Here is a 14,155-nt window from a genome sequence, read left to right as displayed (position 1 = left end):
GAAGAAGAAGAAGAAGAAGAAGAAGAAGAAGAAGAAGAAGAAGAAGACCCAAAGGGGAATAACATTTCCATGGAAGGCAAAGAAGGAAGGTCTTGGGTGGGTGAGTGTAGGACTAGGTAAATTGTGAGGCAGGATCAGGCATGAGAGACAGGAAAGAGTCCCAGAGGCCCAGGGACATAAATGGAAGTATGTAGCTGCTAGAGGTCTGGGTTAGGGGAGGGAGTTCTTTAGGAAGCCCCAGAGACCCAGGGTGATGGAGGTTCCCAGGAGTCAATGTAGGTGACCTTAGAGGAACAGTTAGGGTATGAAACCTAAAAAGACCACCTTCAGTAGACAGACAGAACCCCTATTAGAGGTATGGGGACCCACCTACAAAACTTTTGACCCAAAATTGGTCCTGTCTAAAAGAAATGTAGGGATAAAGATGGAGCAGAAATTGAAGGAATGGCATACTAGTGACCAAACTATTTTGAGATGCATCTTGTGTGAAGGCATGAGTACTTCTCATTATTAATGACCCTGTGTTGTACTTGCATATAGGATCTTAGCATAGCAGCACTCTGAGAGGCTCTACTCAGCATCTGACTGAGACAGATGCAGATACCCACAGATAAACATTGGACTGAGGTTGGGGACTCATGTGGAAGAGTTAGGGGAAGAATTGAAGGTCCTCAAGAAATGAAAACCCCATAGGAAGACCAACAGTGTTAACTAACATAGACCACTGGGAGCTCCCAAGACTGAACCACCAATAAAAAAGCATACATGAGCTGACCTGAGGTCCCCAACACATATGTAACAGAAGGCTGCTATGTCTGGCCTCAATGGTAAAGGATGTGCCTAATCCTGCAGAGACTTGATTCACTGGGGAGGGATGTGGGGGTGGGGTGGGGAGGGAAGCTGCCCTCTCAGAGGTGAAGGGGAAGGAAGGCAGGAACTCTTCAAGAGGGGATGGGAAGGGGGCAACATTTGGGATGGAAAGAAAGAAAGGAAGAAATAAATAAAGAAATAAAGGAAGTCAGGACAAAGGCATGGAAAATATTTCCAATATTTCCAAAGTCGTAGAAGAAAATTTCCCTAACCCAAAGATGCCTATAAAGGTATAAGATGAATATAAAACACCAAATAGATTGAACCAGGAAAAAAGTCCCCTTGCCACATAAAAATAAAACCATTAAATATACAGAATAGAGAATAATTTTAAAAACTGCAAGGGAAAAAGACCAAGTAACATATAAAACAGACTTATACCTAACTTATCAATAGAGACTCTAAAAGTCAGAAGAAGCTGGACAAATGTGCTAGAGACTCTAAGAGACCATAGAAGCCAGACCTGACTACTATATCCTGATGAACTTTCAAACACAATAGATGGAGCAAAGAAGAAAGTCCATGATTTAGCATAATTTAAGGAATATTTACCTACAAATCCAGCTCTGTGTAATGTGCTAGAAGAAAAACTAAAACTGAAGGAGATTATACCCATGAAAACATAGTAAATAAATAATCTCAGATCAGCAAAATCAAATGAAGGGAAACACACACACACACATACACACACACTCACACTCACACTCACATATACACCAGCAACAATAAAATAAAAGAACTCAGCAATCATTGTTCTTATATTAGTGAAATTAATTACCCAATAAAAAGACAGACTAACAGAATGGGTGCAATCATAGGATCCATCATTCTTCATTCAAAAACCATACCTCAACATCAAGATTAAACATTACCTCAATATAAAGGATTGAAAAAAGAAGCAAATGAGCCTAAGAAGTAAGTTGTTGTAGCCATTTTCATATCTAATAAAATAGACTTCAAACCAAAACAAATCAAGAGAGATAAGAAAGGACACTACATATCATCAAAAAATGAACAAAGATGACATTTCAATTTATAATATCTATGCCATAAACACAAGAGCACCCAAGTTTCTAACAGAAACACTACTTTAGCTTAAATCATATATTGACCATCACATACTGATATAGTGAGTGTCTTACTTAGGATTTCATTGCTATGAAGAGACACCATGATCAAGGCAATTTTTATAAAGACAAACATTTAATCAGTCCTGGCTTATAGTCTCTAAAGTTCAGTCCATTTTAATCATGACAGGAAGCATGACAATATACAGGCAGGCCTGGTACTGAAAGAACTGAGAGTTCTACATCTCAATCTAAAGGCAGCCAGAAGTAGTCTCTCTCTTCTACAGTGGGCAGAGGTTGAGCACTACAAGCCTTAAAGCCTACCCTCACAGTGACACACCCACTTCAACTAGGCCACACCTCCTAATACTTGATCGATGCTTCCCATAGGCCAAACATATTCAAACCACCAAAGTAAGAAACTCCAATATTCCATTTTCACCAACTGACACATCATCCAAACAAAAACTACACAGGGAAATACTGGAGGAAATAGACAGTATTAAGTAAATGAATCTAATAGATGTTTAAAGAACATTATACTTAAATGCACACAAACACACAGTCACACACACACACACACACACACACACACAAATACCTTTTTCTCTCAACCTCATGGAACTTTTTCCAAAACTGTCCAAATAATTGCACACAAAGCAAATCTCAACAAATGCAAGGAAATTGAAATGACTCCTTCTATCCTATCAGATGACCATGGATTAAAACGGATATCAACAACATAGGAAAAAAAACAGAAAGTTGACAAACTTGTAGAAAGAATTATCACCAATACTCCTCAAATTATTCCACAAAATAGAATCAGAAGGAACATTGATCAATTATTTTTATGAGGCCAGTTATTCTGATACTAATACCACATAAAGAGCCAGCAAAGAAAGAGAATTACAGACCAATTTCCTTTATGAGTATAGATGCAAATATAGTCAATAAAATACTTGCCAACCAAGTCCAAGAAAAAAAAATCATTCACCATGATCAAATAGGCTTTATCTCAGAGATGCAGGAATCATTTGATATATGAAAATGAATAAATGCAACCTACCATGTAAACAAGCTGAGAAGAACACACTATTGCCTCACTAGACGCAGAAGAGATTTTTTTGGAAAAAAAATCTTAAAAGCTTTCATGGTAAAAGTCCTGGAAAGACAACCTCAACATAAAAAAGACAGATTATAGCAGACCCAAAGTCAACATAAACTTAAATGTATTGCACAAATCAGGAACAAGACAAGATTGTCCATAACTACTCAACACATACTTGAAGTGTTAGCTAGTATAACAGGATCACTTGAAGGAGGTGAAGGGAATATAGATAGGAAGGGAACAAGTCAAAATGTCTGTATTTGTAGATAACATGATAGTGTTTATAAGTGACCCTAAAAATTCCACAAGGAAACTCCTACAGCTGATACACAATTTCAGCAAAGTAGCTGGGTACAAGAGTAACTTTAAAAAAGTAGCCCTACCATATACAAGCAACAAAGGGATTGAGAAAGGAATCAGGGAAACAGTATGCTTCACAATAACTTAAATAATACAGAATATATTGGTATAACTATAATCAGCCAATTGAAAGATTTCTATGAAGAACACTACAAGTCATTGAAGAAAGAAATTGAAGAAGACATCTGAATATGTAAAGGTATCCCATGTTCCTGAGTCAGTAGCATTAACATAGTAAAGATGGCCATCCGCCAAAAGTTTTTCACAGATTCAGTGCAATTTCCATCAAGATTCCAAAACAATTCTTCACAGCTCTCAAAATGACAAGTCTTATCAGAACCACCAAAAACCCAGAATAGATAAAATAATCAAGAGCAATAGAATATCTACTGAGGACCTCAACATCTCCAATTTCAAAGTCATAATTACAAAAAGAGCATGATGCTAGTATAAAAAGACACACTGATTATTGGAAACAATCAAAGACTCAGACATAAGCACACACACTTATGGATACCTGATTTTCTATAAAGAAGTCAGAAATACACACTGAGAAAAAGGAAACCTTCAACAATTAGTGCTGTTTAAACTGAATGTCTGCATGTAGAAGAATGCAGATATGTCCATATTCATCACCCAGCACAAAAATAAACTCCAAGTGGATCAAAGACCTCAACATCTGTGACGAGCGTGTAATCATCTCGCCAGCAAGAACTCACGCGGACACACATCAGCATCCTTCCGTAGGAAAACGTTTATTCCAAAAACAAAATGGTGGAAGACCCCCAGGCCCAGGAAAGCACTGCTTATATACCTTTAGAGCAGTGTATTCACCTCTGATTGGCTGCTTACTCGTTGCGTGCCAAAACGCCGTGGGATGGGCTTTAACTTTGGTGGGCTTTTACCATGGCACATGCGCAATTTACTTGTTTACTAGGAAGACTCCCGGACGTCATCGCCATCTTGCAATGGCGGATTCTGCCAGCGCAAACGCGGCTTCCTACATCTGCCCCTTTTTTGTTTTATTGCAGAGGGTGGTAGTTGAGATCCCTGGGAAGGTTTCGTAACTCCCATATTTGGGGGTCTCACGGTGGGTCTGAGTCTCTTTGGAGGGCGGTGCTCAAACTCTTACCCGTCACTGGGTCAGTCTCTCCACCCGGGGCTGCCCTGTCTTAGGTGGCTGAGGCTTATCCGTCCGCTCCGTTATTGACTTACCAGACCTACTCTCCGTGGAACGAACACCTTAGTGGGCAGGGACTGTGTATAGATATGTTTGAGGCTTTATAGGGTGTCTTTACCAAAAGCCCTTGGGTACAGCGGCTGAGGAATCTGTCTACTGGCTATTTCCTTTTGTTTTGTTAAATAGGCACTGGTCAATGTCCCGTGTCTTAGGCTAGCTGACGTTTTTTCACAGCCAGCACCAAAGAATGGTGAGCTCTCTGTCTTAGGCTACGAGGGTCGCGCACCCACACCTGGCATTCTCAGAATGTGCGCCCCAGGTTGTGGCCACTCGTAATGCCTGTCACCAGGTAAACTCACCACTCATGGTGTACCTCTGGCATATGGGATCAGCCTATTCCCGTCGTTGGGACCAATGGCAGCTGGCCTGGAGACGAAAAGATGAAGCTGTCTATCTGGCTGTCCTTGGCCTGTCTAGCGTGGTACCAATCATGACTCAAACTCAAGCCCGATCAAGCAAATTCCATCTTGGGGGAATAAGCGATCAAGGACTAATAGTTTAAGACAGTCTCTCTTACCCTACCAGGTGCAATGGAAGCAAGTCCTCTGGGTGCAAGGGCTAAGGGAAACAGAAAGAGATGCAAACACCCATCCCTGTGCAATGGAGTCATCTCCTAGGGGTGCAAGGGCTATTTGCCTCAAAATTCAGGTACCACAGCTACACAGACAAGGACCAGCCAGGCCAAGACTCCTCACCAACCCAGTGCAATGGGCAAATCCTTTGGGGTGCAACGGCTGATGGCCCAACATTTAGCACCAGCACTAGTGAGGGGGAGACTACTTATTTTTGAAGCAGTGATAGCCACACTGCAGGGGAAGCCCCTAGTTCTTTGGCCGCAAGCGCCTGTGCAATAATAGCCTTGTCATGATTTTATTGAGCTCTGAGTTTGCAAGCCAACCAAAACATGAACACTAATCCGAAACATAGGGCGTATCAAACAGGCCTACTCCTACCCACTTAAAAAAAAGGAAAAGAAGAAAGCTGGAGAAATCCAGGGGGACAGTCCCTCAGTCGGGGACAGATCCATGAGCGTCGAGTTGATGTTCACCACAGCTGTTCTCAATTTTCTGAGTGTCTCATCGAAGTTTTCTGACCAATTTCCTGTAAGATATTGAAACAATTTTTTGGACAGATTAGCTACTCGAGTAAAGTTTTCATACTGTACACTGGTTGATGTAAAGTGTACCCAGTTTTCTCTCACATCTCAATTGGGCTAATTGAAAGAGGATATCCAATCTCTCTCTCACTAAATCAAGGCGTTGATTAAGGATCATTAGCCCGCCTTTTAGTTGGGCGCTGGCAGAGGTTTGAAGGTTAACAGCCTCCGCCACCGTGGGCTGTGACGCGCGTGTAATCGTCTTGCCAGCAAGAACTCACGTGGACACACATCAGGATCTTTCCGTAGGAAAACATTTATTCTAAAAAACAAAATGGTGGAAGACCCCCAGGCCCGGGAAAGCACTGCTTATATACCCTTAGAGCAGTGTATTCACCTCTGATTGGCTGCTTACTTGTTGCGCGCCAAAACGCCGTGGGATGGGCTTTAACTTTGGCGGGCTTTTACCATGGCACATGTGCAATTTACTTGTTTACTAGGAAGACTCCCGGACGTCATCGCCATCTTGCAATGGCCGATTCTGCCAGCGCAAACGCGGCTTCCTACAAACATCAAACCAGATACACTGAACTTGATCAGAGAAAAAGTGACAAATAATATTAAACTCATTGACACAGTAAAAGACTTTCCAAATAGAACACTTTTAGTATAAGCACCAAGATCAACAATTAATAAATGGGATGTCATGAAACTGAGAAGCAACTATAAGGCAAGGAAAACTATCATTCAGACAAAGTTCCAGCCTACTCAACACCCTATAAAGGACCAATATCCAAAATATTTAAAGAACTAAAAACAAAAAAAACCCAAGATATTGTGAAAAACCAAATAATCCAATTAAAATGTGGGATATAGAGGTAAACAGAGTTGTCAATAGAGGAATCTCAAATGGTTGAGAAACACTTAAAGCAATGCTCAACATCCTTAGCTATTAGGGAAATGTAAAACAAAACTATGTTGAGATTTCATCTTACACCTGTCAGAATGACTAAGATAAAAATTACAAATGACATCTCATGCCAGTGAGGATGTGGAATAAAGGGAATGCTCCACCATTGCTGGTAGGAGTACAACCTTGTAGAGCTACAGTGGAAATCAATATGACAGATCCTTAAAATGGTAGAAATCCATCTATCTCAAGATTCAGCTATATCTCTCTTGGGTATACGCCCAAAGGACACTTCATCCTACCACAAGGACATTTGATTAATCATATTTATTGCCATTTTATTCATAATAGACTAAAACTGGAAACAACCTATATGTTCCTCAACGGAAGAATGGATATAGAAAATTTATACAATGGAGAAATAGTCAGCTGTTAAAAAATGACATAATGAAATTTACAGACAAATGGAAGGAACTAGAAAAAAACAAAACAAAACCATCTTGAGTGAAGTAATCCTGACCCAGAAAGACAAATAGGTTGTGTATTGTGAATATTAGCCATGAAGTAAATGAAAACCAAGCTACAAGCTACAGATCCAGAAAGGTTAGATAAAGAAGAGGAGGGGTATAGGGGACAGAGGGTATCTTCCTGGGAAGGGAAATGGAATAGATTTTATGCTCATATTGAGAGCAAGTGGGGACAGAAGTGGGGGAGCAATGGAGTGTTGAAAGAGAGCATAGGAAGAGGCATCTGCAATTGGAAGATGTTTAGGGGCTGTGAAAACCTAGTTCAATGGAAACTTCCTGGAGTCTGTTAAGGTGATCTTAATGAGCACCACTAGTAAGGGGACTAGAGCATCTCAATTGGCCTTCTCTTATAGCCAGGGGAGGCCTCCAGTGTCAAAACTGGGTAAAATTCAGTTGAGCTGTTGGCCAAAGTGATCCCAGGCTGCTGCTAAGACAAAAGGTGACAACATGCACGTAAATCATTGAACTTGGAGAAGTCGAACTGGTACCTACATAGAACTTTTACACTAGTACCTACATAGAACTTTTTCCATTCTAGTCTCTTTGGTTCAGGAAGGTGCTCTGTGAGATACCAAAACAAAAACGTAGATACCCACTCAGCTACACAATCTTTGATCTGGAGTCTGTCCTGCCTGCAAAATATGCTAGAGCAATGATGGCACAGATCTGGTAGGAATAGCTAACTAAAGTTAAACTAAATTTGACTGAAGGCTCATTCAATGATAAGAAATCTATACCCAACATTGCTTTGATAATCAAAAACCAGACTATATAACCCAGAGACCTAGAGTAAAAGCAAATACTATGGGTCTTAAAAATAATAAAATGATTTCTAATGATATCCTCCTATACTCATAGATCTATGTCTTATGCACTCACTATCACAGAGGCTTCCTCCAGCAGCTGACTGAACATAATCAAAGCCAGACATCATGCAGAGAGTTTAGATTGGAGGTATCCATCAAATTGCTCCCCTCATAGCTCAAGAAGTATCATGGAAGAGGCAGAGAGATTGTAAGTGCCAGAGGTGATGGAGGATACCAGGAGAACAGGGTGGGTGAAGGTTCAGGGGACAGGTCACTATGACTCAGCCTATGACTCACTTGTCCTTATCAAAGTTGGTACTGTCTGACAAGGCTACCTACTTACAAGGTCTATGACTACTTGGGCTGGTAAATTTCCACAAAAGCTGCCTGTTTACAATAGCTTATAGCCATCTGCTTCAATGTTTTTCCACAGAGACCCAAGATTTGGTGTTATCATGCATGTATGACAGGTCTACTGCTGATTTTAGGCCCATGGCTGATTTTAGGCCTTCTGTGTGTAAGCAGGGCTGCCCCTGACATCTCCTCACTTCTCTAAGTATAGAAGGGCTGTGGCAATTCTAATCTTGTGAAGGTGGGGATAGAGGCCTGACCTCCAGTAATTGAAGAGGACCTTGTAACGGCTCCGGTCCCACTGTCGTCCAGTGAGGCATGAAGGCCATGCCCATCCCGATGTCTTTTTCCTGGAGAGGGGATACTTTTGACATCAACCCCTATGCAGTCAGGCTTGTCCCTCAGGGAACCCAGAGAGGTATTTTTAACTTTTATTTATATTCCCTTGCAGTGCTTAGCCTCGCAGCCTAAGCAAGAATTCAGATCGCCTGTCAGAGGGGGTTCTGAGTGGCCCCTCTCAGCTTGGTTTAGGAGCGGAAGTCCCCTCCTTTAGGTTGGGTGGAGATGGGTTTTGGGAATACCCTGTATAAAGTAACAACCTCATCTTGAGTCTCGTGGTCCTCCATAGCTAACTTGTGATAATGTATCTTAATAGGTTTTGCTACCAAATTATTTATCTGTTGTTTCACAGAGTTAGTCAGCCTATTTGAGGCCCAGGGACCAGCAGAAATAAGCAAAAAGAACCCAAATAATGGTCCCAAGATGAGAGGAAATAGGGTTGACAACCATGGAGAGGCTGAAAACCAATTCTTGTACCAGCATTCACCTGTCTCTTTCTCTCTCTGATTTTTCTCAGGGCCTTCACTGACCTATTTCATGCTCTGTTTAATCTTCCCTGTCTTGTCTATGTAAAGGCAACACTCTTCTTTAAGGGCTGTACACAGTCAAGAGCTGTATACAGCCTTTTCTAATGTAATAGAGCAAATCAAGTCCAGTAAGGATCTTTGCAATTTTTGGAAGTGTCTTCAGACAGCGAAACGAGGGATTTCTTCAGATTAGTTATGTCAATCTCTAGCTGTTTGATGTTCTTGTCAGTGGCCCTTCAAAGGTCTGAGTAGTGTAAGTTTGGAGGCCAGCATCTGGATTAGAACTTCTAACAGCAGACATTACAGGTGATTCATTTTTACCTGGAAAGGAAAAAGAAGGGAATTCTCAGGGAGATTTCTCTTCCCTGGATGTCAATTGTTATTCATCTTATTTATGATTGGGCCTGGCTTTGTGGGGGTATCTATTTATTTCATTAATCTTTTTGGTAGCCAGTTAGCTGTGCCTTCTGTGGTATGAAACAGGCATATCAATCCTCGGCCCTGTAAGGGAACTGGGTCTGGGCCATTCCCTTTAAGGGTAAGAAGGTCCTTCCCCATATCTGTGGCATAGTTTTTGTTGGTCTCGGTGGTGCCAGAGGCAGTCAGCAGCAGGTTTGCCATGAGCTTTCGGTTTTAGAGAGTTAAAAGTGAACAAGGCATGATGGAGAGTATTTCAGGGGGACTCCTTCTGGGGGGCTACCATTCCCCCTCTTTTGTTTTTAAAGCAATTTTTCAAAGTTCTTGTAAAATCAGGGCAGAAGTGCCAACAGTTGCACCTTCCACACTCAGAGAGTCATGAAGACCCTATTTAAAGAAATATAAATTGATATTAATAATCTTTTATCAAAGGACTGTTATACACAGCCGACAACTAATCAGACTATATAATATATCGATTAGTATAGCTTCTTCTACTTTTTGTGAGATTACATCTCTTTTGTCAATTAATCGTTGAGGAAAATTAGGATTTACATCCCTCTTGAGAATATTAAACAGAGACTTAAATTCTTTTGTGTAGAGCTTAAAATAAGATATAGCCAATTCACTTCTCCTAGAAACTTTTGAAAATAATTTGAAATAAGTAAACTCTCTCTCTTTTTTTTAGACCCTTTATCTGTTTTTTTTCTATTTGATATTTTACATATTTACCTTTCAATGTTATCTCCTCTCCCGTTCTCCCCCAAAACCCCTTATCCCATACCCCCTCCTCCTATTTTTATGAGGGTGTGCCCCAAACATCCTCCCAGTACCATCTCCCTGCTCTCGAATTCCCCAACACTAGGGGATCCAAGCTTTCGAGGACCATGGCCCTCCACTGATGTCTGACAAGGTCACCCTCAATTACCTATACAGGTGGAGACATGAGTCCCTCCCTTTGTGATCTCTGGCTAGAAGTTTAGCCTTTGGAATCTCTGGTTGAAACTTTTGATACTCCTAGAAAGGACCAAATCACCCACTCTTTGGTCTTCCTTCTTCTTCTTGAGTTTCATGTGGTCTCTACGTTGTGTCTTAGGTATTGTGAGCTTTTGGGCTAATATCCACTTATCAGTGAGTGCATACCATGTATGTTCTTTTGAGATCGGGTCATCTCACTCAAGATGATATTTTTCAGCTCCATCCATTTGCCTAAGAATTTCATGAACTCATTGTTTTTAATAGCTGAGTAGTACTCCATTGTATAAATGTACCACATTTTCAGCATCCATTTTTCTGTTGAAGGGCATCTGGGTACTTTCCAACTTCTGGCTATTATAAATAAGGCTGCTATGAACATAGTGGAGCATGTGTCCCTGTTGTATGTTGAAACATCTTTTGGGTATATGCCCAGGTGTGGTATAGCTGGGTCCTCAGGTAACACTATGTTCAGTTTTCTGAGATACCGCCAGACTGCTTTCCATAGTGGTTGTACCAGTTTACAATCCCACCAACAGTGGAGGAGTGTTTCTCTTTCTCCACATCCTCACCAACATCTGCTGTCACCTGTGTTTTTGATCTTAGCCATTCTGACTGATGTGAGGTAGAATCTCAGTGTTGTTTTCATTTGCATTTCCCTGATGACTAGGGATGCTGAACACTTCTTTAGGTGCTTCTCATCCATTTGAGCTTCCTCAGTTGAGAATTCTTTGTTCAGCTATGTGCTCCATTTTTTAAATAGGGTTCTTTGATTGTCTAGAGTTTAATTTCTTCAGATCTTTGTATACCTTGGATATTAGCCCTTTATCAGATGTAGGGTTGGTGAAGATCTTTTCCCAATCTGTTGGTTGCCTCTTTGTCCTATTGACTGTGTCCTTTGCTTTACAGAGGCTTTGCAGTTTTATGAGCTCCCATTTGTCAATTCTTGGTCTTAGAGCTCAAGCCATTGGTGTTCTGTTCAGGAACTTTTCTCCTGTGCCCATGTGTTCCAGGCTTTTCCCCAATTTCTCTTCTATTCAGTGTAGCTGGTTTTATGTGGAGGTCCTTGATCCACTTGCAATTGAGCTTTGTACAAGGAGATAAGTATGGATCAATTTGCATTCTTCTACATGCTGACCTCCAGTTGGACCAGCACCATTTGTTGAAAATGCTGTGTTTTTTCCACTGGATGGTTTTAGCTCTTTTGTCAAAGATCAAGTGATCATAGGTATGGGGGTTCATTTCTGGGTCTTCTATTCTATTCATTGATCCACCTGCCTATCTCTGTTCCAATACCACACAGTTTTTATCACTATTGCTTTGTAGTACAGCTTGAAGTCAGGGATGGTGATTCCCCCAGAAGTTCTTTTATTGTTGAGAGTAGTTTTCGCTATCCTGGGTTTTTTGTTATTCCAAATGAATTTTAAGATTGCTCTTTCTATCTCTGTAAAGAATTGAGTGGGAATTTTGATGGGGATTGCATTAAATCTGTAGATGGCTTTTGGCAAAATAGCCATTTTTACTATATTAATCCTTCCAATCCATGAGCATGGGAGATCTTTCCATCTTCTGAGATCTGCTTCGATTTCTTTCTTCAGGGGCATGAAGTTCTTGTCATACAGGTCTTTTACTTGCTTGGTTAGGTTCACACCAAGGTATTTTATATTATCTGTGACTATTGTGAAGGGTGTCATTTCCATAATTTCTTTCTCAGCCAGTTTATCTTTTGAGTAGAGGAAGGCTACTGATTTTTTTTTAGTTGATTTTTATAACCAACCACTTTGCTGAAGTTATTTATCAGGTTTAGGAGTTCTCTGGTGGAAGTTTTGGGGTCACTTAAGTATACTATCATATCATCTGCAAATAGTGAGATTTTGACTTCTTCCTTTCCTATTTGTATCCCTTTGACCTCCTTGTGTTGCCTAATTGCTCTGGCTAGGACTTCCAGTACTATATTGAATAAGTAGGGGGAGAGTGGGCAGCCTTGCCTAGCCCCTGATTTTAGTGGGATTGCTTCAAGTTTCTCTCCATTTAGTTTTATGCTGGCTACTGGTTTGCTGTATATTGCTTTTACTATGTTTAGGTATGGATCTTGAATTCCTGATCTTTCCAAGACTTTTATCATGAAGGTGTGTTGAATTTTGTCAAATGCTTTCTCAGCATCTAGTGAGATGATCATGTGGTTTTTTTCTTTGAGTTTGTTTATATAGTGGATTACATTGATGGATTTCCATATATTTAACCAACCCTGCATTCCTGGGATAAAGCCTACTTGATCATAATGGATAATTGTTTTGATATGTTCTTGGATTCGGTTCGCTAGAATTTTGTTGAGTAGTTTTGCATTGATGTTCATAAGGGAAGGGTCTGAAGTTCTCTTTCTTTGTTGGGTCTTTGTGTGGTTTTGGTTTGAGCGGAATTGTGGCTTCATAGAATGAATTGGATAGTGTTCCTTCTGTTTCTATTTTGTGGAATAGTTTGAAGAGAGTTGGTATTAGGGCCCTCTGAATCAACTAAGTACAACAAAGGCACATATGAGCTCACAGAGACAAAAGCAGCAAACACAGGCATACATAGGTCTATACCAGGACCTCTATAGATAGATTTATTGGCTTAGTAGTTTTATGGGACTCCTGTGAGAATGAGTAGGTCTATGACTCTTGTGCCAGCTCTTATCCTACTGTTGAGTGGCCACATCCAACTTCCATATGATAGTCTTTGCTTGATCTTATTATGATTATTTTATCTCTTAGAAGCCTGTTCTTTTCTAATGAGAGACAGAAAGGGAACAGATCCAGAGGTTAGGGGAGGTGGGAGGAATGGCACAGAGTAGAAGGAGGGGGGAAACTACAATCTATAAAAGTAGAAATTGTAATCAGGATATATTGCATGATAAAAAATCGATTTTCAAACATTACTTTTAAAAAGTGAGATATAAAAGATATGTGGAGTTTCCAGTTTTAGTGCCCTTTAATGCTGGTTAATTAACATCTGAAGTTCCCCAAAATATTAGGTCTTTCCAAATCCAAACAGAGCCATGTAATTGCCTTGTGTATCTCTGGAATGGGACTTGGGTGGCTCTCCTTGTGAGATACCCTTTATACTCTAAGAACTCACAAAGTTTTTCTCCCAACTCCTTATAAATGCTTCTTTGGATTTGCTGTCTTAATCCAGATGTTTTTATTACAGGAAATTGAAGCAAAGTTGTTGAAATGTTATTCTCAGTCTCCCATGTAGATACTGTCATTTACCTAGAGATGAAAGTCACAGGTCCTCTGAGGAAGGAAACCAGGGAATAATAAGCTTGTAAATCAGAGACCAGAGTCTCATATCAGCAAGACAGAGTGAGTCTACCCTTCACTGCAACACTCTTCCACTGTGGTTTTACAGAGCACACAGTAAGTACATTTTCTCTTTATACCAAGTCACAGGTGAACAGAGTACCTACAGGTAGAAGGGAATAAGGGAGATCACTATTGCTAAGTATTGAAAAAAGATCCTGAAAAGGCTTTCACAGGACGTAGGAGCTATTTGCTGCTGGCAAAGGGCAGACTATCTCCTG

The sequence above is a fragment of the Grammomys surdaster genome, unplaced genomic scaffold (genome assembly GCF_004785775.1).
Source record: "Grammomys surdaster isolate TR1022 unplaced genomic scaffold, NIH_TR_1.0 480, whole genome shotgun sequence".
Classification (NCBI taxonomy): domain Eukaryota; kingdom Metazoa; phylum Chordata; class Mammalia; order Rodentia; family Muridae; genus Grammomys; species Grammomys surdaster.
This window is presented reverse-complemented; position numbering follows the sequence as displayed.